General features: G+C 40.5%; 9 non-coding genes across 9 annotated transcripts; all 9 read right to left on the bottom strand.

Moving 5' to 3' along the window:
• Positions 1-738: 738 nt before the first annotated feature.
• trnar-ccg (transfer RNA arginine (anticodon CCG)) lies at positions 739-811 on the bottom strand. The gene has a single exon. It is a non-coding gene; the product is annotated as a tRNA-Arg (tRNA).
• Positions 812-5,783: 4,972 nt separating this feature from the next.
• trnar-ccg (transfer RNA arginine (anticodon CCG)) lies at positions 5,784-5,856 on the bottom strand. Its single transcript has one exon. It is a non-coding gene; the product is annotated as a tRNA-Arg (tRNA).
• A 2,443-nt stretch (positions 5,857-8,299) lies between these two features.
• On the bottom strand, positions 8,300-8,372 carry trnar-ccg (transfer RNA arginine (anticodon CCG)). Its single transcript has one exon. It is a non-coding gene; the product is annotated as a tRNA-Arg (tRNA).
• Positions 8,373-10,821: 2,449 nt separating this feature from the next.
• On the bottom strand, positions 10,822-10,894 carry trnar-ccg (transfer RNA arginine (anticodon CCG)). The gene has a single exon. It is a non-coding gene; the product is annotated as a tRNA-Arg (tRNA).
• A 2,445-nt stretch (positions 10,895-13,339) lies between these two features.
• Positions 13,340-13,412, bottom strand: trnar-ccg (transfer RNA arginine (anticodon CCG)). Its single transcript has one exon. It is a non-coding gene; the product is annotated as a tRNA-Arg (tRNA).
• A 2,447-nt stretch (positions 13,413-15,859) lies between these two features.
• trnar-ccg (transfer RNA arginine (anticodon CCG)) lies at positions 15,860-15,932 on the bottom strand. The gene has a single exon. It is a non-coding gene; the product is annotated as a tRNA-Arg (tRNA).
• Positions 15,933-18,382: 2,450 nt separating this feature from the next.
• trnar-ccg (transfer RNA arginine (anticodon CCG)) lies at positions 18,383-18,455 on the bottom strand. The gene has a single exon. It is a non-coding gene; the product is annotated as a tRNA-Arg (tRNA).
• A 2,446-nt stretch (positions 18,456-20,901) lies between these two features.
• trnar-ccg (transfer RNA arginine (anticodon CCG)) lies at positions 20,902-20,974 on the bottom strand. The gene has a single exon. It is a non-coding gene; the product is annotated as a tRNA-Arg (tRNA).
• A 2,446-nt stretch (positions 20,975-23,420) lies between these two features.
• Positions 23,421-23,493, bottom strand: trnar-ccg (transfer RNA arginine (anticodon CCG)). The gene has a single exon. It is a non-coding gene; the product is annotated as a tRNA-Arg (tRNA).
• Between the last annotated feature and the right edge of the window lie 2,231 nt (positions 23,494-25,724).

Genomic DNA, 25,724 nt, shown 5'->3' with positions numbered 1-25,724 from the left:
GGGTCTTTTGCATTTTATTATATTTTATATACAAGTCTACATCTTATTATTTATTTTTTTCCAGACAGAGGTCCTATTTCAATGTCTTCCTTCCCAAAGAGGGCAAAGACTCCAGCCTGCCCATGTTCTTCTGTTCCAAGTGGAGTGTTGGAAAAGTAGAGGACTACGCTTTCTCACTGGCCAGCCTCAAGAACAACAACAATGTACTAACAGCTAAGCTAAAAGAAAACAGCCACTAGCAGCAGGCTCCAAGTACACAAACCTATTCTACTGTTATCATACAAATATAAATCAACATTCAAATCAACATTTATTATAACGTGTAGTTTCACAATCATGTTTGTCACAATACATTTGACAAAAAAGGAGTCATGACTCGCACACAGCACTGATTCTCTAGATCTATTGGAGTCATTGGAATACTTTGAAGATGTTTTTATTTATTTATGACTTATAAAACTTTGATTTACAACAGTTTTACGTGCTCTTAATTTGCTTAGACAATAAATAGCAGATTGTTTTGTGAAGTAGAGGGCTGGCAGTTTAGTCATGATCTGGAAGACGGGTCACAATTGTCACTTTTCTGGTCTCCTACTATTGACTAATGTCTCTTTCATTTGGAATTCACTATTTTCATCAGGCAATTGGGAATTTAGTACTGATAGTGATTAAAGCTAACAAATTCATGCAAGCAGATCTTAGAAAGAACTTTTGATCTAATGCTCAGCTGCTTTCAACAGACCCAGGTGGGACTTGAACCCACAATCCCCAGCTCCGGAGGCTGATGCCTTATCCATTAGGCCACTGGACCACTTATTCACTAGAGAAAAATACATCTTGGTGGGGCAAACATTTTTACAAAGTTTTGATGCATGCCAGCAAAGCCATTACACAACACAATTCAACATTAAATAATACATTCATTGCACTATAACTGTGACAAACGGTACCCACAAACAGTTAGGCCCTATACACAGCTTTCCCAACAGCAGAGCTTTCTTTTCAGCACCATGGAGTGAATCCTTACCACTGCTACACCTGGCTGGCTATCAGCAGAGCCTTGTCTGGCAGCGAAACAGTTCATTCAGCCTCATTTACTGCCTTTTTAAAAACAAACTGCAGCTGATATGGCTGACTTGCTTAAACAAATGTGCTTTCTACTGACAATTGAGATGTACAATCTATGCTTGGGACAATAAAAGGCCACTCTAAAATATGCCCTTTTTCACACAACACAAAGCCACAGATGTCTCAAGTTTTGAAGGACAGTGCAACTAGAAGATTGTTTTGCTGACTGCAGGAATGTCCACCAGAGCTGTGGCCAGAGAATTTAATGTTCATTTCTCTACCATAAGCCACCTCCAATGTCGTTTTAGAGAATTTGGCAGTACTTCCAACCGGCCTCACATACGCACGCTATGTGTAAACACGCCATCCCAGGACCTCCACGTCCAGCTTCTTCACCTGCGGGACCGTGTGAGACCCACCAACCGGGCAGCTGATGAAACTGAGGAGTATTTCTGTCTGTAATAAAGACCTTTTGTAGGGAAAAACTCATTCTGATTGGCTGGACCTTGACCAGGGCCAAAAGGTCTCTGTTCAAAAGTTGTGAACTATATAGTAATAGGGTGCCATATGGGGCACATCAAGTGTGTCTGAGGGTGTAGACATGAACTGTGATGGAGTTGTTCATAGATTGGGGTTGTGATATATAATGAAATGACCCAACAAGATAATACCTCATGCTGTTTTTTCCTTTGCTGTTAACAACAGCAGCTACTTATACTGTATGTCATTCTACACTGAGGCTTTCCAGCCAATTGTGTTGAAAATACCTTATATACAGTCGTGGCTAAAAGTTTTGAGAATGACACAAATATTCATTTTCACAAAGTCTGCTGCCTCAGTTTGTATGATGGCAATTTGCATATACTCCAGAATGTTATGAAGAGTGATCAGATGAATTGCAATTAATTGCAAAGTCCCTCTTTGCCACGCAAATGAGCTGAATCCCCCCAAAAAACATTTCCACTGCATTTCAGCCCTGCCACAGAAGGACCAGCTGACATCATGTCAGTGATTCTCTCATTAACACAGGTGTGAGTGTTGATGAGGACAAGGCTGGAGATCACTCTGTCATGCTGATTGAGTTTGAATAACAGACTGGAAGCTTCAAAAGGAGGGTGGTTCTTGGAATCATTGTTCATCCTCTGTCAACTATTGTTGCCTGCTATTTGTGTCATTCTCAAAACTTTTGGCCATGACTGTACAGTATAAAGCAAGGGTGCAACTTTGTTTTTCGAAGTGGGGGGGACATAACTATTATTATAATTTTTTTCCCCCAGTTGGATAAACACTCCAAACAGCCTACCCGACTGCTTGGAGGTGTCCGCATGGTCCTAAAGCACCCCGTAGCCTCGTTTTGTATCACATTCCAATGATAAAACTAAGGGGGACAAAAATGTAATTTCAGAATTTGGGGGGAGACATGTACTCATCTGGTTTAAAGAATCAATGTCTTTTGGGGTCTTTTGCATTTTATTATATTTTATATACAAGTCTACATCTTATTATTTATTTTTTTCCAGACAGAGGTCCTATTTCAATGTCTTCCTTCCCAAAGAGGGCAAAGACTCCAGCCTGCCCATGTTCTTCTGTTCCAAGTGGAGTGTTGGAAAAGTAGAGGACTACGCTTTCTCACTGGCCAGCCTCAAGAACAACAACAATGTACTAACAGCTAAGCTAAAAGAAAACAGCCACTAGCAGCAGGCTCCAAGTACACAAACCTATTCTACTGTTATCATACAAATATAAATCAACATTCAAATCAACATTTATTATAACGTGTAGTTTCACAATCATGTTTGTCACAATACATTTGACAAAAAAAGGAGTCATGACTCGCACACAGCACTGATTCTCTAGATCTATTGGAGTCATTGGAATACTTTGAAGATGTTTTTATTTATTTATGACTTATAAAACTTTGATTTACAACAGTTTTACGTGCTCTTAATTTGCTTAGACAATAAATAGCAGATTGTTTTGTGAAGTAGAGGGCTGGCAGTTTAGTCATGATCTGGAAGACGGGTCACAATTGTCACTTTTCTGGTCTCCTACTATTGACTAATGTCTCTTTCATTTGGAATTCACTATTTTCATCAGGCAATTGGGAATTTAGTACTGATAGTGATTAAAGCTAACAAATTCATGCAAGCAGATCTTAGAAAGAACTTTTGATCTAATGCTCAGCTGCTTTCAACAGACCCAGGTGGGACTTGAACCCACAATCCCCAGCTCCGGAGGCTGATGCCTTATACATTAGGCCACTAGACCACTTATTCACTAGAGAAAAATACATCTTGGTGGGGCAAACATTTTTACAAAGTTTTGATGCATGCCAGCAAAGCCATTACACAACACAATTCAACATTAAATAATACATTCATTGCACTATAACTGTGACAAACGGTACCCACAAACAGTTAGGCCCTATACACAGCTTTCCCAACAGCAGAGCTTTCTTTTCAGCACCATGGAGTGAATCCTTACCACTGCTACACCTGGCTGGCTATCAGCAGAGCCTTGTCTGGCAGCGAAACAGTTCATTCAGCCTCATTTACTGCCTTTTTTAAAAACAAACTGCAGCTGATATGGCTGACTTGCTTAAACAAATGTGCTTTCTACTGACAATTGAGATGTACAATCTATGCTTGGGACAATAAAAGGCCACTCTAAAATATGCCCTTTTTCACACAACACAAAGCCACAGATGTCTCAAGTTTTGAAGGACAGTGCACTAGATTGTTTTGCTGACTGCAGGAATGTCCACCAGAGCTGTGGCCAGAGAATTTAATGTTCATTTCTCTACCATAAGCCACCTCCAATGTCGTTTTAGAGAATTTGGCAGTACTTCCAACCGGCCTCACATACGCACGCTATGTGTAAACACGCCATCCCAGGACCTCCACGTCCAGCTTCTTCACCTGCGGGACCGTGTGAGACCCACCAACCGGGCAGCTGATGAAACTGAGGAGTATTTCTGTCTGTAATAAAGACCTTTTGTAGGGAAAAACTCATTCTGATTGGCTGGACCTTGACCAGGGCCAAAAGGTCTCTGTTCAAAAGTTGTGAACTATATAGTAATAGGGTGCCATATGGGGCACATCAAGTGTGTCTGAGGGTGTAGACATGAACTGTGATGGAGTTGTTCATAGATTGGGGTTGTGATATATAATGAAATGACCCAACAAGATAATACCTCATGCTGTTTTTTCCTTTGCTGTTAACAACAGCAGCTACTTATACTGTATGTCATTCTACACTGAGGCTTTCCAGCCAATTGTGTTGAAAATACCTTATATACAGTCGTGGCTAAAAGTTTTGAGAATGACACAAATATTCATTTTCACAAAGTCTGCTGCCTCAGTTTGTATGATGGCAATTTGCATATACTCCAGAATGTTATGAAGAGTGATCAGATGAATTGCAATTAATTGCAAAGTCCCTCTTTGCCATGCAAATGAGCTGAATCCCCCCAAAAACATTTCCACTGCATTTCAGCCCTGCCACAGAAGGACCAGCTGACATCATGTCAGTGATTCTCTCATTAACACAGGTGTGAGTGTTGATGAGGACAAGGCTGGAGATCACTCTGTCATGCTGATTGAGTTTGAATAACAGACTGGAAGCTTCAAAAGGAGGGTGGTTCTTGGAATCATTGTTCATCCTCTGTCAACTATTGTTGCCTGCTATTTGTGTCATTCTCAAAACTTTTGGCCATGACTGTACAGTATAAAGCAAGGGTGCAACTTTGTTTTTCGAAGTGGGGGGGACATAACTATTATTATAATTTTTTCCCCCAGTTGGATAAACACTCCAAACAGCCTACCCGACTGCTTGGAGGTGTCCGCATGGTCCTAAAGCACCCCGTAGCCTCGTTTTGTATCACATTCCAATGATAAAACTAAGGGGGACAAAAATGTAATTTCAGAATTTGGGGGGAGACATGTACTCATCTGGTTTAAAGAATCAATGTCTTTTGGGGTCTTTTGCATTTTATTATATTTTATATACAAGTCTACATCTTATTATTTATTTTTTTCCAGACAGAGGTCCTATTTCAATGTCTTCCTTCCCAAAGAGGGCAAAGACTCCAGCCTGCCCATGTTCTTCTGTTCCAAGTGGAGTGTTGGAAAAGTAGAGGACTACGCTTTCTCACTGGCCAGCCTCAAGAACAACAACAATGTACTAACAGCTAAGCTAAAAGAAAACAGCCACTAGCAGCAGGCTCCAAGTACACAAACCTATTCTACTGTTATCATACAAATATAAATCAACATTCAAATCAACATTTATTATAACGTGTAGTTTCACAATCATGTTTGTCACAATACATTTGACAAAAAAAGGAGTCATGACTCGCACACAGCACTGATTCTCTAGATCTATTGGAGTCATTGGAATACTTTGAAGATGTTTTTATTTATTTATGACTTATAAAACTTTGATTTACAACAGTTTTACGTGCTCTTAATTTGCTTAGACAATAAATAGCAGATTGTTTTGTGAAGTAGAGGGCTGGCAGTTTAGTCATGATCTGGAAGACGGGTCACAATTGTCACTTTTCTGGTCTCCTACTATTGACTAATGTCTCTTTCATTTGGAATTCACTATTTGCATCAGGCAATTGGGAATTTAGTACTGATAGTGATTAAAGCTAACAAATTCATGCAAGCAGATCTTAGAAAGAACTTTTGATCTAATGCTCAGCTGCTTTCAACAGACCCAGGTGGGACTTGAACCCACAATCCCCAGCTCCGGAGGCTGATGCCTTATCCATTAGGCCACTGGACCACTTATTCACTAGAGAAAAATACATCTTGGTGGGGCAAACATTTTTACAAAGTTTTGATGCATGCCAGCAAAGCCATTACACAACACAATTCAACATTAAATAATACATTCATTGCACTATAACTGTGACAAACGGTACCCACAAACAGTTAGGCCCTATACACAGCTTTCCCAACAGCAGAGCTTTCTTTTCAGCACCATGGAGTGAATCCTTACCACTGCTACACCTGGCTGGCTATCAGCAGAGCCTTGTCTGGCAGCGAAACAGTTCATTCAGCCTCATTTACTGCCTTTTTAAAAACAAACTGCAGCTGATATGGCTGACTTGCTTAAACAAATGTGCTTTCTACTGACAATTGAGATGTACAATCTATGCTTGGGACAATAAAAGGCCACTCTAAAATATGCCCTTTTTCACACAACACAAAGCCACAGATGTCTCAAGTTTTGAAGGACAGTGCAGATTGTTTTGCTGACTGCAGGAATGTCCACCAGAGCTGTGGCCAGAGAATTTAATGTTCATTTCTCTACCATAAGCCACCTCCAATGTCGTTTTAGAGAATTTGGCAGTACTTCCAACCGGCCTCACATACGCACGCTATGTGTAAACACGCCATCCCAGGACCTCCACGTCCAGCTTCTTCACCTGCGGGACCGTGTGAGACCCACCAACCGGGCAGCTGATGAAACTGAGGAGTATTTCTGTCTGTAATAAAGACCTTTTGTAGGGAAAAACTCATTCTGATTGGCTGGACCTTGACCAGGGCCAAAAGGTCTCTGTTCAAAGGTTGTGAACTATATAGTAATAGGGTGCCATATGGGGCACATCAAGTGTGTCTGAGGGTGTAGACATGAACTGTGATGGAGTTGTTCATAGATTGGGGTTGTGATATATAATGAAATGACCCAACAAGATAATACCTCATGCTGTTTTTTCCTTTGCTGTTAACAACAGCAGCTACTTATACTGTATGTCATTCTACACTGAGGCTTTCCAGCCAATTGTGTTGAAAATACCTTATATACAGTCGTGGCTAAAAGTTTTGAGAATGACACAAATATTCATTTTCACAAAGTCTGCTGCCTCAGTTTGTATGATGGCAATTTGCATATACTCCAGAATGTTATGAAGAGTGATCAGATGAATTGCAATTAATTGCAAAGTCCCTCTTTGCCACGCAAATGAGCTGAATCCCCCCAAAAAACATTTCCACTGCATTTCAGCCCTGCCACAGAAGGACCAGCTGACATCATGTCAGTGATTCTCTCATTAACACAGGTGTGAGTGTTGATGAGGACAAGGCTGGAGATCACTCTGTCATGCTGATTGAGTTTGAATAACAGACTGGAAGCTTCAAAAGGAGGGTGGTTCTTGGAATCATTGTTCATCCTCTGTCAACTATTGTTGCCTGCTATTTGTGTCATTCTCAAAACTTTTGGCCATGACTGTACAGTATAAAGCAAGGGTGCAACTTTGTTTTTCGAAGTGGGGGGGACATAACTATTATTATAATTTTTTTCCCCCAGTTGGATAAACACTCCAAACAGCCTACCCGACTGCTTGGAGGTGTCCGCATGGTCCTAAAGCACCCCGTAGCCTCGTTTTGTATCACATTCCAATGATAAAACTAAGGGGGACAAAAATGTAATTTCAGAATTTGGGGGAGACATGTACTCATCTGGTTTAAAGAATCAATGTCTTTTGGGGTCTTTTGCATTTTATTATATTTTATATACAAGTCTACATCTTATTATTTATTTTTTTCCAGACAGAGGTCCTATTTCAATGTCTTCCTTCCCAAAGAGGGCAAAGACTCCAGCCTGCCCATGTTCTTCTGTTCCAAGTGGAGTGTTGGAAAAGTAGAGGACTACGCTTTCTCACTGGCCAGCCTCAAGAACAACAACAATGTACTAACAGCTAAGCTAAAAGAAAACAGCCACTAGCAGCAGGCTCCAAGTACACAAACCTATTCTACTGTTATCATACAAATATAAATCAACATTCAAATCAACATTTATTATAACGTGTAGTTTCACAATCATGTTTGTCACAATACATTTGACAAAAAAGGAGTCATGACTCGCACACAGCACTGATTCTCTAGATCTATTGGAGTCATTGGAATACTTTGAAGATGTTTTTATTTATTTATGACTTATAAAACTTTGATTTACAACAGTTTTACGTGCTCTTAATTTGCTTAGACAATAAATAGCAGATTGTTTTGTGAAGTAGAGGGCTGGCAGTTTAGTCATGATCTGGAAGACGGGTCACAATTGTCACTTTTCTGGTCTCCTACTATTGACTAATGTCTCTTTCATTTGGAATTCACTATTTTCATCAGGCAATTGGGAATTTAGTACTGATAGTGATTAAAGCTAACAAATTCATGCAAGCAGATCTTAGAAAGAACTTTTGATCTAATGCTCAGCTGCTTTCAACAGACCCAGGTGGGACTTGAACCCACAATCCCCAGCTCCGGAGGCTGATGCCTTATCCATTAGGCCACTGGACCACTTATTCACTAGAGAAAAATACATCTTGGTGGGGCAAACATTTTTACAAAGTTTTGATGCATGCCAGCAAAGCCATTACACAACACAATTCAACATTAAATAATACATTCATTGCACTATAACTGTGACAAACGGTACCCACAAACAGTTAGGCCCTATACACAGCTTTCCCAACAGCAGAGCTTTCTTTTCAGCACCATGGAGTGAATCCTTACCACTGCTACACCTGGCTGGCTATCAGCAGAGCCTTGTCTGGCAGCGAAACAGTTCATTCAGCCTCATTTACTGCCTTTTTTAAAAACAAACTGCAGCTGATATGGCTGACTTGCTTAAACAAATGTGCTTTCTACTGACAATTGAGATGTACAATCTATGCTTGGGACAATAAAAGGCCACTCTAAAATATGCCCTTTTTCACACAACACAAAGCCACAGATGTCTCAAGTTTTGAAGGACAGTGCAACTAAGATTGTTTTGCTGACTACAGGAATGTCCACCAGAGCTGTGGCCAGAGAATTTAATGTTCATTTCTCTACCATAAGCCACCTCCAATGTCGTTTTAGAGAATTTGGCAGTACTTCCAACCGGCCTCACATACGCACGCTATGTGTAAACACGCCATCCCAGGACCTCCACGTCCAGCTTCTTCACCTGCGGGACCGTGTGAGACCCACCAACCGGGCAGCTGATGAAACTGAGGAGTATTTCTGTCTGTAATAAAGACCTTTTGTAGGGAAAAACTCATTCTGATTGGCTGGACCTTGACCAGGGCCAAAAGGTCTCTGTTCAAAGGTTGTGAACTATATAGTAATAGGGTGCCATATGGGGCACATCAAGTGTGTCTGAGGGTGTAGACATGAACTGTGATGGAGTTGTTCATAGATTGGGGTTGTGATATATAATGAAATGACCCAACAAGATAATACCTCATGCTGTTTTTTCCTTTGCTGTTAACAACAGCAGCTACTTATACTGTATGTCATTCTACACTGAGGCTTTCCAGCCAATTGTGTTGAAAATACCTTATATACAGTCGTGGCTAAAAGTTTTGAGAATGACACAAATATTCATTTTCACAAAGTCTGCTGCCTCAGTTTGTATGATGGCAATTTGCATATACTCCAGAATGTTATGAAGAGTGATCAGATGAATTGCAATTAACTGCAAAGTCCCTCTTTGCCATGCAAATGAGCTGAATCCCCCCAAAAACATTTCCACTGCATTTCAGCCCTGCCACAGAAGGACCAGCTGACATCATGTCAGTGATTCTCTCATTAACACAGGTGTGAGTGTTGATGAGGACAAGGCTGGAGATCACTCTGTCATGCTGATTGAGTTTGAATAACAGACTGGAAGCTTCAAAAGGAGGGTGGTTCTTGGAATCATTGTTCATCCTCTGTCAACTATTGTTGCCTGCTATTTGTGTCATTCTCAAAACTTTTGGCCATGACTGTACAGTATAAAGCAAGGGTGCAACTTTGTTTTTCGAAGTGGGGGGGACATAACTATTATTATAATTTTTTTCCCCCCAGTTGGATAAACACTCCAAACAGCCTACCCGACTGCTTGGAGGTGTCCGCATGGTCCTAAAGCACCCCGTAGCCTCGTTTTGTATCACATTCCAATGATAAAACTAAGGGGGACAAAAATGTAATTTCAGAATTTGGGGGAGACATGTACTCATCTGGTTTAAAGAATCAATGTCTTTTGGGGTCTTTTGCATTTTATTATATTTTATATACAAGTCTACATCTTATTATTTATTTTTTTCCAGACAGAGGTCCTATTTCAATGTCTTCCTTCCCAAAGAGGGCAAAGACTCCAGCCTGCCCATGTTCTTCTGTTCCAAGTGGAGTGTTGGAAAAGTAGAGGACTACGCTTTCTCACTGGCCAGCCTCAAGAACAACAACAATGTACTAACAGCTAAGCTAAAAGAAAACAGCCACTAGCAGCAGGCTCCAAGTACACAAACCTATTCTACTGTTATCATACAAATATAAATCAACATTCAAATCAACATTTATTATAACGTGTAGTTTCACAATCATGTTTGTCACAATACATTTGACAAAAAAGGAGTCATGACTCGCACACAGCACTGATTCTCTAGATCTATTGGAGTCATTGGAATACTTTGAAGATGTTTTTATTTATTTATGACTTATAAAACTTTGATTTACAACAGTTTTACGTGCTCTTAATTTGCTTAGACAATAAATAGCAGATTGTTTTGTGAAGTAGAGGGCTGGCAGTTTAGTCATGATCTGGAAGACGGGTCACAATTGTCACTTTTCTGGTCTCCTACTATTGACTAATGTCTCTTTCATTTGGAATTCACTATTTTCATCAGGCAATTGGGAATTTAGTACTGATAGTGATTAAAGCTAACAAATTCATGCAAGCAGATCTTAGAAAGAACTTTTGATCTAATGCTCAGCTGCTTTCAACAGACCCAGGTGGGACTTGAACCCACAATCCCCAGCTCCGGAGGCTGATGCCTTATCCATTAGGCCACTGGATCACTTATTCACTAGAGAAAAATACATCTTGGTGGGGCAAACATTTTTACAAAGTTTTGATGCATGCCAGCAAAGCCATTACACAACACAATTCAACATTAAATAATACATTCATTGCACTATAACTGTGACAAACGGTACCCACAAACAGTTAGGCCCTATACACAGCTTTCCCAACAGCAGAGCTTTCTTTTCAGCACCATGGAGTGAATCCTTACCACTGCTACACCTGGCTGGCTATCAGCAGAGCCTTGTCTGGCAGCGAAACAGTTCATTCAGCCTCATTTACTGCCTTTTTTAAAAACAAACTGCAGCTGATATGGCTGACTTGCTTAAACAAATGTGCTTTCTACTGACAATTGAGATGTACAATCTATGCTTGGGACAATAAAAGGCCACTCTAAAATATGCCCTTTTTCACACAACACAAAGCCACAGATGTCTCAAGTTTTGAAGGACAGTGCAGATTGTTTTGCTGACTGCAGGAATGTCCACCAGAGCTGTGGCCAGAGAATTGAATGTTCATTTCTCTACCATAAGCCACCTCCAATGTCGTTTTAGAGAATTTGGCAGTACTTCCAACCGGCCTCACATACGCACGCTATGTGTAAACACGCCATCCCAGGACCTCCACGTCCAGCTTCTTCACCTGCGGGACCGTGTGAGACCCACCAACCGGGCAGCTGATGAAACTGAGGAGTATTTCTGTCTGTAATAAAGACCTTTTGTAGGGAAAAACTCATTCTGATTGGCTGGACCTTGACCAGGGCCAAAAGGTCTCTGTTCAAAAGTTGTGAACTATATAGTAATAGGGTGCCATATGGGGCACATCAAGTGTGTCTGAGGGTGTAGACATGAACTGTGATGGAGTTGTTCATAGATTGGGGTTGTGATATATAATGAAATGACCCAACAAGATAATACCTCATGCTGTTTTTTCCTTTGCTGTTAACAACAGCAGCTACTTATACTGTATGTCATTCTACACTGAGGCTTTCCAGCCAATTGTGTTGAAAATACCTTATATACAGTCGTGGCTAAAAGTTTTGAGAATGACACAAATATTCATTTTCACAAAGTCTGCTGCCTCAGTTTGTATGATGGCAATTTGCATATACTCCAGAATGTTATGAAGAGTGATCAGATGAATTGCAATTAACTGCAAAGTCCCTCTTTGCCATGCAAATGAGCTGAATCCCCCCAAAAACATTTCCACTGCATTTCAGCCCTGCCACAGAAGGACCAGCTGACATCATGTCAGTGATTCTCTCATTAACACAGGTGTGAGTGTTGATGAGGACAAGGCTGGAGATCACTCTGTCATGCTGATTGAGTTTGAATAACAGACTGGAAGCTTCAAAAGGAGGGTGGTTCTTGGAATCATTGTTCATCCTCTGTCAACTATTGTTGCCTGCTATTTGTGTCATTCTCAAAACTTTTGGCCATGACTGTACAGTATAAAGCAAGGGTGCAACTTTGTTTTTCGAAGTGGGGGGGACATAACTATTATTATAATTTTTTTCCCCCAGTTGGATAAACACTCCAAACAGCCTACCCGACTGCTTGGAGGTGTCCGCATGGTCCTAAAGCACCCCGTAGCCTCGTTTTGTATCACATTCCAATGATAAAACTAAGGGGGACAAAAATGTAATTTCAGAATTTGGGGGGAGACATGTACTCATCTGGTTTAAAGAATCAATGTCTTTTGGGGTCTTTTGCATTTTATTATATTTTATATACAAGTCTACATCTTATTATTTATTTTTTTCCAGACAGAGGTCCTATTTCAATGTCTTCCTTCCCAAAGAGGGCAAAGACTCCAGCCTGCCCATGTTCTTCTGTTCCAAGTGGAGTGTTGGAAAAGTAGAGGACTACGCTTTCTCACTGGCCAGCCTCAAGAACAACAACAATGTACTAACAGCTAAGCTAAAAGAAAACAGCCACTAGCAGCAGGCTCCAAGTACACAAACCTATTCTACTGTTATCATACAAATATAAATCAACATTCAAATCAACATTTATTATAACGTGTAGTTTCACAATCATGTTTGTCACAATACATTTGACAAAAAAAGGAGTCATGACTCGCACACAGCACTGATTCTCTAGATCTATTGGAGTCATTGGAATACTTTGAAGATGTTTTTATTTATTTATGACTTATAAAACTTTGATTTACAACAGTTTTACGTGCTCTTAATTTGCTTAGACAATAAATAGCAGATTGTTTTGTGAAGTAGAGGGCTGGCAGTTTAGTCATGATCTGGAAGACGGGTCACAATTGTCACTTTTCTGGTCTCCTACTATTGACTAATGTCTCTTTCATTTGGAATTCACTATTTTCATCAGGCAATTGGGAATTTAGTACTGATAGTGATTAAAGCTAACAAATTCATGCAAGCAGATCTTAGAAAGAACTTTTGATCTAATGCTCAGCTGCTTTCAACAGACCCAGGTGGGACTTGAACCCACAATCCCCAGCTCCGGAGGCTGATGCCTTATCCATTAGGCCACTGGATCACTTATTCACTAGAGAAAAATACATCTTGGTGGGGCAAACATTTTTACAAAGTTTTGATGCATGCCAGCAAAGCCATTACACAACACAATTCAACATTAAATAATACATTCATTGCACTATAACTGTGACAAACGGTACCCACAAACAGTTAGGCCCTATACACAGCTTTCCCAACAGCAGAGCTTTCTTTTCAGCACCATGGAGTGAATCCTTACCACTGCTACACCTGGCTGGCTATCAGCAGAGCCTTGTCTGGCAGCGAAACAGTTCATTCAGCCTCATTTACTGCCTTTTTTAAAAACAAACTGCAGCTGATATGGCTGACTTGCTTAAACAAATGTGCTTTCTACTGACAATTGAGATGTACAATCTATGCTTGGGACAATAAAAGGCCACTCTAAAATATGCCCTTTTTCACACAACACAAAGCCACAGATGTCTCAAGTTTTGAAGGACAGTGCAAGAAGATTGTTTTGCTGACTGCAGGAATGTCCACCAGAGCTGTGGCCAGAGAATTGAATGTTCATTTCTCTACCATAAGCCACCTCCAATGTCGTTTTAGAGAATTTGGCAGTACTTCCAACCGGCCTCACATACGCACGCTATGTGTAAACACGCCATCCCAGGACCTCCACGTCCAGCTTCTTCACCTGCGGGACCGTGTGAGACCCACCAACCGGGCAGCTGATGAAACTGAGGAGTATTTCTGTCTGTAATAAAGACCTTTTGTAGGGAAAAACTCATTCTGATTGGCTGGACCTTGACCAGGGCCAAAAGGTCTCTGTTCAAAAGTTGTGAACTATATAGTAATAGGGTGCCATATGGGGCACATCAAGTGTGTCTGAGGGTGTAGACATGAACTGTGATGGAGTTGTTCATAGATTGGGGTTGTGATATATAATGAAATGACCCAACAAGATAATACCTCATGCTGTTTTTTCCTTTGCTGTTAACAACAGCAGCTACTTATACTGTATGTCATTCTACACTGAGGCTTTCCAGCCAATTGTGTTGAAAATACCTTATATACAGTCGTGGCTAAAAGTTTTGAGAATGACACAAATATTCATTTTCACAAAGTCTGCTGCCTCAGTTTGTATGATGGCAATTTGCATATACTCCAGAATGTTATGAAGAGTGATCAGATGAATTGCAATTAATTGCAAAGTCCCTCTTTGCCACGCAAATGAGCTGAATCCCCCCAAAAACATTTCCACTGCATTTCAGCCCTGCCACAGAAGGACCAGCTGACATCATGTCAGTGATTCTCTCATTAACACAGGTGTGAGTGTTGATGAGGACAAGGCTGGAGATCACTCTGTCATGCTGATTGAGTTTGAATAACAGACTGGAAGCTTCAAAAGGAGGGTGGTTCTTGGAATCATTGTTCATCCTCTGTCAACTATTGTTGCCTGCTATTTGTGTCATTCTCAAAACTTTTGGCCATGACTGTACAGTATAAAGCAAGGGTGCAACTTTGTTTTTCGAAGTGGGGGGGACATAACTATTATTATAATTTTTTTCCCCCAGTTGGATAAACACTCCAAACAGCCTACCCGACTGCTTGGAGGTGTCCGCATGGTCCTAAAGCACCCCGTAGCCTCGTTTTGTATCACATTCCAATGATAAAACTAAGGGGGACAAAAATGTAATTTCAGAATTTGGGGGAGACATGTACTCATCTGGTTTAAAGAATCAATGTCTTTTGGGGTCTTTTGCATTTTATTATATTTTATATACAAGTCTACATCTTATTATTTATTTTTTTCCAGACAGAGGTCCTATTTCAATGTCTTCCTTCCCAAAGAGGGCAAAGACTCCAGCCTGCCCATGTTCTTCTGTTCCAAGTGGAGTGTTGGAAAAGTAGAGGACTACGCTTTCTCACTGGCCAGCCTCAAGAACAACAACAATGTACTAACAGCTAAGCTAAAAGAAAACAGCCACTAGCAGCAGGCTCCAAGTACACAAACCTATTCTACTGTTATCATACAAATATAAATCAACATTCAAATCAACATTTATTATAACGTGTAGTTTCACAATCATGTTTGTCACAATACATTTGACAAAAAAGGAGTCATGACTCGCACACAGCACTGATTCTCTAGATCTATTGGAGTCATTGGAATACTTTGAAGATGTTTTTATTTATTTATGACTTATAAAACTTTGATTTACAACAGTTTTACGTGCTCTTAATTTGCTTAGACAATAAATAGCAGATTGTTTTGTGAAGTAGAGGGCTGGCAGTTTAGTCATGATCTGGAAGACGGGTCACAATTGTCACTTTTCTGGTCTCCTACTATTGACTAATGTCTCTTTCATTTGGAATTCACTATTTTCATCAGGCAATTGGGAATTTAGTACTGATAGTGATTAAAGCTAACAAATTCATGCAAGCAGATCTTAGAAAGAACTTTTGATCTAATGCTCAGCTGCTTTCAACAGACCCAGGTGGGACTTGAACCCACAATCCCCAGCTCCGGAGGCTGATGCCTTATCCATTAGGCCACTGGATCACTTATTCACTAGAGAAAAATACATCTTGGTGGGGCAAACATTTTTACAAAGTTTTGATGCATGCCAGCAAAGCCATTACACAACACAATTCAACATTAAATAATACATTCATTGCACTATAACTGTGACAAACGGTACCCACAAACAGTTAGGCCCTATACACAGCTTTCCCAACAGCAGAGCTTTCTTTTCAGCACCATGGAGTGAATCCTTACCACTGCTACACCTGGCTGGCTATCAGCAGAGCCTTGTCTGGCAGCGAAACAGTTCATTCAGCCTCATTTACTGCCTTTTTAAAAACAAACTGCAGCTGATATGGCTGACTTGCTTAAACAAATGTGCTTTCTACTGACAATTGAGATGTACAATCTATGCTTGGGACAATAAAAGGCCACTCTAAAATATGCCCTTTTTCACACAACACAAAGCCACAGATGTCTCAAGTTTTGAAGGACAGTGCACTAGGATTGTTTTGCTGACTGCAGGAATGTCCACCAGAGCTGTGGCCAGAGAATTGAATGTTCATTTCTCTACCATAAGCCACCTCCAATGTCGTTTTAGAGAATTTGGCAGTACTTCCAACCGGCCTCACATACGCACGCTATGTGTAAACACGCCATCCCAGGACCTCCACGTCCAGCTTCTTCACCTGCGGGACCGTGTGAGACCCACCAACCGGGCAGCTGATGAAACTGAGGAGTATTTCTGTCTGTAATAAAGACCTTTTGTAGGGAAAAACTCATTCTGATTGGCTGGACCTTGACCAGGGCCAAAAGGTCTCTGTTCAAAAGGTTGTGAACTATATAGTAATAGGGTGCCATATGGGGCACATCAAGTGTGTCTGAGGGTGTAGACATGAACTGTGATGGAGTTGTTCATAGATTGGGGTTGTGATATATAATGAAATGACCCAACAAGATAATACCTCATGCTGTTTTTTCCTTTGCTGTTAACAACAGCAGCTACTTATACTGTATGTCATTCTACACTGAGGCTTTCCAGCCAATTGTGTTGAAAATACCTTATATACAGTCGTGGCTAAAAGTTTTGAGAATGACACAAATATTCATTTTCACAAAGTCTGCTGCCTCAGTTTGTATGATGGCAATTTGCATATACTCCAGAATGTTATGAAGAGTGATCAGATGAATTGCAATTAATTGCAAAGTCCCTCTTTGCCACGCAAATGAGCTGAATCCCCCCAAAAACATTTCCACTGCATTTCAGCCCTGCCACAGAAGGACCAGCTGACATCATGTCAGTGATTCTCTCATTAACACAGGTGTGAGTGTTGATGAGGACAAGGCTGGAGATCACTCTGTCATGCTGATTGAGTTTGAATAACAGACTGGAAGCTTCAAAAGGAGGGTGGTTCTTGGAATCATTGTTCATCCTCTGTCAACTATTGTTGCCTGCTATTTGTGTCATTCTCAAAACTTTTGGCCATGACTGTACAGTATAAAGCAAGGGTGCAACTTTGTTTTTCGAAGTGGGGGGGACATAACTATTATTATAATTTTTTTCCCCCCAGTTGGATAAACACTCCAAACAGCCTACCCGACTGCTTGGAGGTGTCCGCATGGTCCTAAAGCACCCCGTAGCCTCGTTTTGTATCACATTCCAATGATAAAACTAAGGGGGACAAAAATGTAATTTCAGAATTTGGGGGGAGACATGTACTCATCTGGTTTAAAGAATCAATGTCTTTTGGGGTCTTTTGCATTTTATTATATTTTATATACAAGTCTACATCTTATTATTTATTTTTTTCCAGACAGAGGTCCTATTTCAATGTCTTCCTTCCCAAAGAGGGCAAAGACTCCAGCCTGCCCATGTTCTTCTGTTCCAAGTGGAGTGTTGGAAAAGTAGAGGACTACGCTTTCTCACTGGCCAGCCTCAAGAACAACAACAATGTACTAACAGCTAAGCTAAAAGAAAACAGCCACTAGCAGCAGGCTCCAAGTACACAAACCTATTCTACTGTTATCATACAAATATAAATCAACATTCAAATCAACATTTATTATAACGTGTAGTTTCACAATCATGTTTGTCACAATACATTTGACAAAAAAAGGAGTCATGACTCGCACACAGCACTGATTCTCTAGATCTATTGGAGTCATTGGAATACTTTGAAGATGTTTTTATTTATTTATTACTTATAAAACTTTGATTTACAACAGTTTTACGTGCTCTTAATTTGCTTAGACAATAAATAGCAGATTGTTTTGTGAAGTAGAGGGCTGGCAGTTTAGTCATGATCTGGAAGACGGGTCACAATTGTCACTTTTCTGGTCTCCTACTATTGACTAATGTCTCTTTCATTTGGAATTCACTATTTTCATCAGGCAATTGGGAATTTAGTACTGATAGTGATTAAAGCTACCAAATCCATGCAAGCAGATCTTAGAAAGAACTTTTGATCTAATGCTCAGCTGCTTTCAACAGACCCAGGTGGGACTTGAACCCACAATCCCCAGCTCCGGAGGCTGATGCCTTATCCATTAGGCCACTGGATCACTTATTCACTAGAGAAAAATACATCTTGGTGGGGCAAACATTTTTACAAAGTTTTGATGCATGCCAGCAAAGCCATTACACAACACAATTCAACATTAAATAATACATTCATTGCACTATAACTGTGACAAACGGTACCCACAAACAGTTAGGCCCTATACACAGCTTTCCCAACAGCAGAGCTTTCTTTTCAGCACCATGGAGTGAATCCTTACCACTGCTACACCTGGCTGGCTATCAGCAGAGCCTTGTCTGGCAGCGAAACAGTTCATTCAGCCTCATTTACTGCCTTTTTTAAAAACAAACTGCAGCTGATATGGCTGACTTGCTTAAACAAATGTGCTTTCTACTGACAATTGAGATGTACAATCTATGCTTGGGGACAATAAAAGGCCACTCTAAAATATGCCCTTTTTCACACAACACAAAGCCACAGATGTCTCAAGTTTTGAAGGACAGTGCAGATTGTTTTGCTGACTGCAGGAATGTCCACCAGAGCTGTGGCCAGAGAATTGAATGTTCATTTCTCTACCATAAGCCACCTCCAATGTCGTTTTAGAGAATTTGGCAGTACTTCCAACCGGCCTCACATACGCACGCTATGTGTAAACACGCCATCCCAGGACCTCCACGTCCAGCTTCTTCACCTGCGGGACCGTGTGAGACCCACCAACCGGGCAGCTGATGAAACTGAGGAGTATTTCTGTCTGTAATAAAGACCTTTTGTAGGGAAAAACTCATTCTGATTGGCTGGACCTTGACCAGGGCCAAAAGGTCTCTGTTCAAAGGTTGTGAACTATATAGTAATAGGGTGCCATATGGGGCACATCAAGTGTGTCTGAGGGTGTAGACATGAACTGTGATGGAGTTGTTCATAGATTGGGGTTGTGATATATAATGAAATGACCCAACAAGATAATACCTCATGCTGTTTTTTCCTTTGCTGTTAACAACAGCAGCTACTTATACTGTATGTCATTCTACACTGAGGCTTTCCAGCCAATTGTGTTGAAAATACCTTATATACAGTCGTGGCTAAAAGTTTTGAGAATGACACAAATATTCATTTTCACAAAGTCTGCTGCCTCAGTTTGTATGATGGCAATTTGCATATACTCCAGAATGTTATGAAGAGTGATCAGATGAATTGCAATTAATTGCAAAGTCCCTCTTTGCCATGCAAATGAGCTGAATCCCCCCAAAAACATTTCCACTGCATTTCAGCCCTGCCACAGAAGGACCAGCTGACATCATGTCAGTGATTCTCTCATTAACACAGGTGTGAGTGTTGATGAGGACAAGGCTGGAGATCACTCTGTCATGCTGATTGAGTTTGAATAACAGACTGGAAGCTTCAAAAGGAGGGTGGTTCTTGGAATCATTGTTCATCCTCTGTCAACTATTGTTGCCTGCTATTTGTGTCATTCTCAAAACTTTTGGCCATGACTGTACAGTATAAAGCAAGGGTGCAACTTTGTTTTTCGAAGTGGGGGGGACATAACTATTATTATAATTTTTTTCCCCCAGTTGGATAAACACTCCAAACAGCCTACCCGACTGCTTGGAGGTGTCCGCATGGTCCTAAAGCACCCCGTAGCCTCGTTTTGTATCACATTCCAATGATAAAACTAAGGGGGACAAAAATGTAATTTCAGAATTTGGGGGGAGACATGTACTCATCTGGTTTAAAGAATCAATGTCTTTTGGGGTCTTTTGCATTTTATTATATTTTATATACAAGTCTACATCTTATTATTTATTTTTTTCCAGACAGAGGTCCTATTTCAATGTCTTCCTTCCCAAAGAGGGCAAAGACTCCAGCCTGCCCATGTTCTTCTGTTCCAAGTGGAGTGTTGGAAAAGTAGAGGACTACGCTTTCTCACTGGCCAGCCTCAAGAACAACAACAATGTACTAACAGCTAAGCTAAAAGAAAACAGCCACTAGCAGCAGGCTCCAAGTACACAAACCTATTCTACTGTTATCATACAAATATAAATCAACATTCAAATCAACATTTATTATAACGTGTAGTTTCACAATCATGTTTGTCACAATACATTTGACAAAAAAAGGAGTCATGACTCGCACACAGCACTGATTCTCTAGATCTATTGGAGTCATTGGAATACTTTGAAGATGTTTTTATTTATTTATTACTTTTAAAACTTTGATTTACAACAGTTTTACGTGCTCTTAATTTGCTTAGACAATAAATAGCAGATTGTTTTGTGAAGTAGAGGGCTGGCAGTTTAGTCATGATCTGGAAGACGGGTCACAATTGTCACTTTTCTGGTCTCCTACTATTGACTAATGTCTCTTTCATTTGGAATTCACTATTTGCATCAGGCAATTGGGAATTTAGTACTGATAGTGATTAAAGCTAACAAATTCATGCAAGCAGATCTTAGAAAGAACTTTTGATCTAATGCTCAGCTGCTTTCAACAGACCCAGGTGGGACTTGAACCCACAATCCCCAGCTCCGGAGGCTGATGCCTTATCCATTAGGCCACTGGATCACTTATTCACTAGAGAAAAATACATCTTGGTGGGGCAAACATTTTTACAAAGTTTTGATGCATGCCAGCAAAGCCATTACACAACACAATTCAACATTAAATAATACATTCATTGCACTATAACTGTGACAAACGGTACCCACAAACAGTTAGGCCCTATACACAGCTTTCCCAACAGCAGAGCTTTCTTTTCAGCACCATGGAGTGAATCCTTACCACTGCTACACCTGGCTGGCTATCAGCAGAGCCTTGTCTGGCAGCGAAACAGTTCATTCAGCCTCATTTACTGCCTTTTTTAAAAACAAACTGCAGCTGATATGGCTGACTTGCTTAAACAAATGTGCTTTCTACTGACAATTGAGATGTACAATCTATGCTTGGGACAATAAAAGGCCACTCTAAAATATGCCCTTTTTCACACAACACAAAGCCACAGATGTCTCAAGTTTTGAAGGACAGTGCATAGATTGTTTTGCTGACTGCAGGAATGTCCACCAGAGCTGTGGCCAGAGAATTTAATGTTCATTTCTCTACCATAAGCCACCTCCAATGTCGTTTTAGAGAATTTGGCAGTACTTCCAACCGGCCTCACATACGCACGCTATGTGTAAACACGCCATCCCAGGACCTCCACGTCCAGCTTCTTCACCTGCGGGACCGTGTGAGACCCACCAACCGGGCAGCTGATGAAACTGAGGAGTATTTCTGTCTGTAATAAAGACCTTTTGTAGGGAAAAACTCATTCTGATTGGCTGGACCTTGACCAGGGCCAAAAGGTCTCTGTTCAAAAGTTGTGAACTATATAGTAATAGGGTGCCATATGGGGCACATCAAGTGTGTCTGAGGGTGTAGACATGAACTGTGATGGAGTTGTTCATAGATTGGGGTTGTGATATATAATGAAATGACCCAACAAGATAATACCTCATGCTGTTTTTTCCTTTGCTGTTAACAACAGCAGCTACTTATACTGTATGTCATTCTACACTGAGGCTTTCCAGCCAATTGTGTTGAAAATACCTTATATACAGTCGTGGCTAAAAGTTTTGAGAATGACACAAATATTCATTTTCACAAAGTCTGCTGCCTCAGTTTGTATGATGGCAATTTGCATATACTCCAGAATGTTATGAAGAGTGATCAGATGAATTGCAATTAATTGCAAAGTCCCTCTTTGCCACGCAAATGAGCTGAATCCCCCCAAAAACATTTCCACTGCATTTCAGCCCTGCCACAGAAGGACCAGCTGACATCATGTCAGTGATTCTCTCATTAACACAGGTGTGAGTGTTGATGAGGACAAGGCTGGAGATCACTCTGTCATGCTGATTGAGTTTGAATAACAGACTGGAAGCTTCAAAAGGAGGGTGGTTCTTGGAATCATTGTTCATCCTCTGTCAACTATTGTTGCCTGCTATTTGTGTCATTCTCAAAACTTTTGGCCATGACTGTACAGTATAAAGCAAGGGTGCAACTTTGTTTTTCGAAGTGGGGGGGACATAACTATTATTATAATTTTTTTCCCCCCAGTTGGATAAACACTCCAAACAGCCTACCCGACTGCTTGGAGGTGTCCGCATGGTCCTAAAGCACCCCGTAGCCTCGTTTTGTATCACATTCCAATGATAAAACTAAGGGGGACAAAAATGTAATTTCAGAATTTGGGGGAGACATGTACTCATCTGGTTTAAAGAATCAATGTCTTTTGGGGTCTTTTGCATTTTATTATATTTTATATACAAGTCTACATCTTATTATTTATTTTTTTCCAGACAGAGGTCCTATTTCAATGTCTTCCTTCCCAAAGAGGGCAAAGACTCCAGCCTGCCCATGTTCTTCTGTTCCAAGTGGAGTGTTGGAAAAGTAGAGGACTACGCTTTCTCACTGGCCAGCCTCAAGAACAACAACAATGTACTAACAGCTAAGCTAAAAGAAAACAGCCACTAGCAGCAGGCTCCAAGTACACAAACCTATTCTACTGTTATCATACAAATATAAATCAACATTCAAATCAACATTTATTATAACGTGTAGTTTCACAATCATGTTTGTCACAATACATTTGACAAAAAAGGAGTCATGACTCGCACACAGCACTGATTCTCTAGATCTATTGGAGTCATTGGAATACTTTGAAGATGTTTTTATTTATTTATTACTTATAAAACTTTGATTTACAACAGTTTTACGTGCTCTTAATTTGCTTAGACAATAAATAGCAGATTGTTTTGTGAAGTAGAGGGCTGGCAGTTTAGTCATGATCTGGAAGACGGGTCACAATTGTCACTTTTCTGGTCTCCTACTATTGACTAATGTCTCTTTCATTTGGAATTCACTATTTGCATCAGGCAATTGGGAATTTAGTACTGATAGTGATTAAAGCTAACAAATTCATGCAAGCAGATCTTAGAAAGAACTTTTGATCTAATGCTCAGCTGCTTTCAACAGACCCAGGTGGGACTTGAACCCACAATCCCCAGCTCCGGAGGCTGATGCCTTATCCATTAGGCCACTGGATCACTTATTCACTAGAGAAAAATACATCTTGGTGGGGCAAACATTTTTACAAAGTTTTGATGCATGCCAGCAAAGCCATTACACAACACAATTCAACATTAAATAATACATTCATTGCACTATAACTGTGACAAACGGTACCCACAAACAGTTAGGCCCTATACACAGCTTTCCCAACAGCAGAGCTTTCTTTTCAGCACCATGGAGTGAATCCTTACCACTGCTACACCTGGCTGGCTATCAGCAGAGCCTTGTCTGGCAGCGAAACAGTTCATTCAGCCTCATTTACTGCCTTTTTTAAAAACAAACTGCAGCTGATATGGCTGACTTGCTTAAACAAATGTGCTTTCTACTGACAATTGAGATGTACAATCTATGCTTGGGGACAATAAAAGGCCACTCTAAAATATGCCCTTTTTCACACAACACAAAGCCACAGATGTCTCAAGTTTTGAAGGACAGTGCAAAGAAGATTGTTTTGCTGACTGCAGGAATGTCCACCAGAGCTGTGGCATAAGAAATTGAATGTTCATTTCTCTACCATAAGCCACCTCCAATGTCGTTTTAGAGAATTTGGCAGTACTTCCAACCGGCCTCACATACGCACGCTATGTGTAAACACGCCATCCCAGGACCTCCACGTCCAGCTTCTTCACCTGCGGGACCGTGTGAGACCCACCAACCGGGCAGCTGATGAAACTGAGGAGTATTTCTGTCTGTAATAAAGACCTTTTGTAGGGAAAAACTCATTCTGATTGGCTGGACCTTGACCAGGGCCAAAAGGTCTCTGTTCAAAAGGTTGTGAACTATATAGTAATAGGGTGCCATATGGGGCACATCAAGTGTGTCTGAGGGTGTAGACATGAACTGTGATGGAGTTGTTCATAGATTGGGGTTGTGATATATAATGAAATGACCCAACAAGATAATACCTCATGCTGTTTTTTCCTTTGCTGTTAACAACAGCAGCTACTTATACTGTATGTCATTCTACACTGAGGCTTTCCAGCCAATTGTGTTGAAAATACCTTATATACAGTCGTGGCTAAAAGTTTTGAGAATGACACAAATATTCATTTTCACAAAGTCTGCTGCCTCAGTTTGTATGATGGCAATTTGCATATACTCCAGAATGTTATGAAGAGTGATCAGATGAATTGCAATTAATTGCAAAGTCCCTCTTTGCCACGCAAATGAGCTGAATCCCCCCAAAAAACATTTCCACTGCATTTCAGCCCTGCCACAGAAGGACCAGCTGACATCATGTCAGTGATTCTCTCATTAACACAGGTGTGAGTGTTGATGAGGACAAGGCTGGAGATCACTCTGTCATGCTGATTGAGTTTGAATAACAGACTGGAAGCTTCAAAAGGAGGGTGGTTCTTGGAATCATTGTTCATCCTCTGTCAACTATTGTTGCCTGCTATTTGTGTCATTCTCAAAACTTTTGGCCATGACTGTACAGTATAAAGCAAGGGTGCAACTTTGTTTTTCGAAGTGGGGGGGACATAACTATTATTATAATTTTTTTCCCCCAGTTGGATAAACACTCCAAACAGCCTACCCGACTGCTTGGAGGTGTCCGCATGGTCCTAAAGCACCCCGTAGCCTCGTTTTGTATCACATTCCAATGATAAAACTAAGGGGGACAAAAATGTAATTTCAGAATTTGGGGGAGACATGTACTCATCTGGTTTAAAGAATCAATGTCTTTTGGGGTCTTTTGCATTTTATTATATTTTATATACAAGTCTACATCTTATTATTTATTTTTTTCCAGACAGAGGTCCTATTTCAATGTCTTCCTTCCCAAAGAGGGCAAAGACTCCAGCCTGCCCATGTTCTTCTGTTCCAAGTGGAGTGTTGGAAAAGTAGAGGACTACGCTTTCTCACTGGCCAGCCTCAAGAACAACAACAATGTACTAACAGCTAAGCTAAAAGAAAACAGCCACTAGCAGCAGGCTCCAAGTACACAAACCTATTCTACTGTTATCATACAAATATAAATCAACATTCAAATCAACATTTATTATAACGTGTAGTTTCACAATCATGTTTGTCACAATACATTTGACAAAAAAGGAGTCATGACTCGCACACAGCACTGATTCTCTAGATCTATTGGAGTCATTGGAATACTTTGAAGATGTTTTTATTTATTTATGACTTATAAAACTTTGATTTACAACAGTTTTACGTGCTCTTAATTTGCTTAGACAATAAATAGCAGATT

Source organism: Salmo salar, chromosome ssa19 (assembly GCF_905237065.1).
Source record: "Salmo salar chromosome ssa19, Ssal_v3.1, whole genome shotgun sequence".
Lineage (NCBI taxonomy): Eukaryota > Metazoa > Chordata > Actinopteri > Salmoniformes > Salmonidae > Salmo > Salmo salar.
The sequence above is the reverse complement of the archived record's forward strand: the minus strand, read 5'-3'. Positions and strand labels throughout refer to the sequence as shown.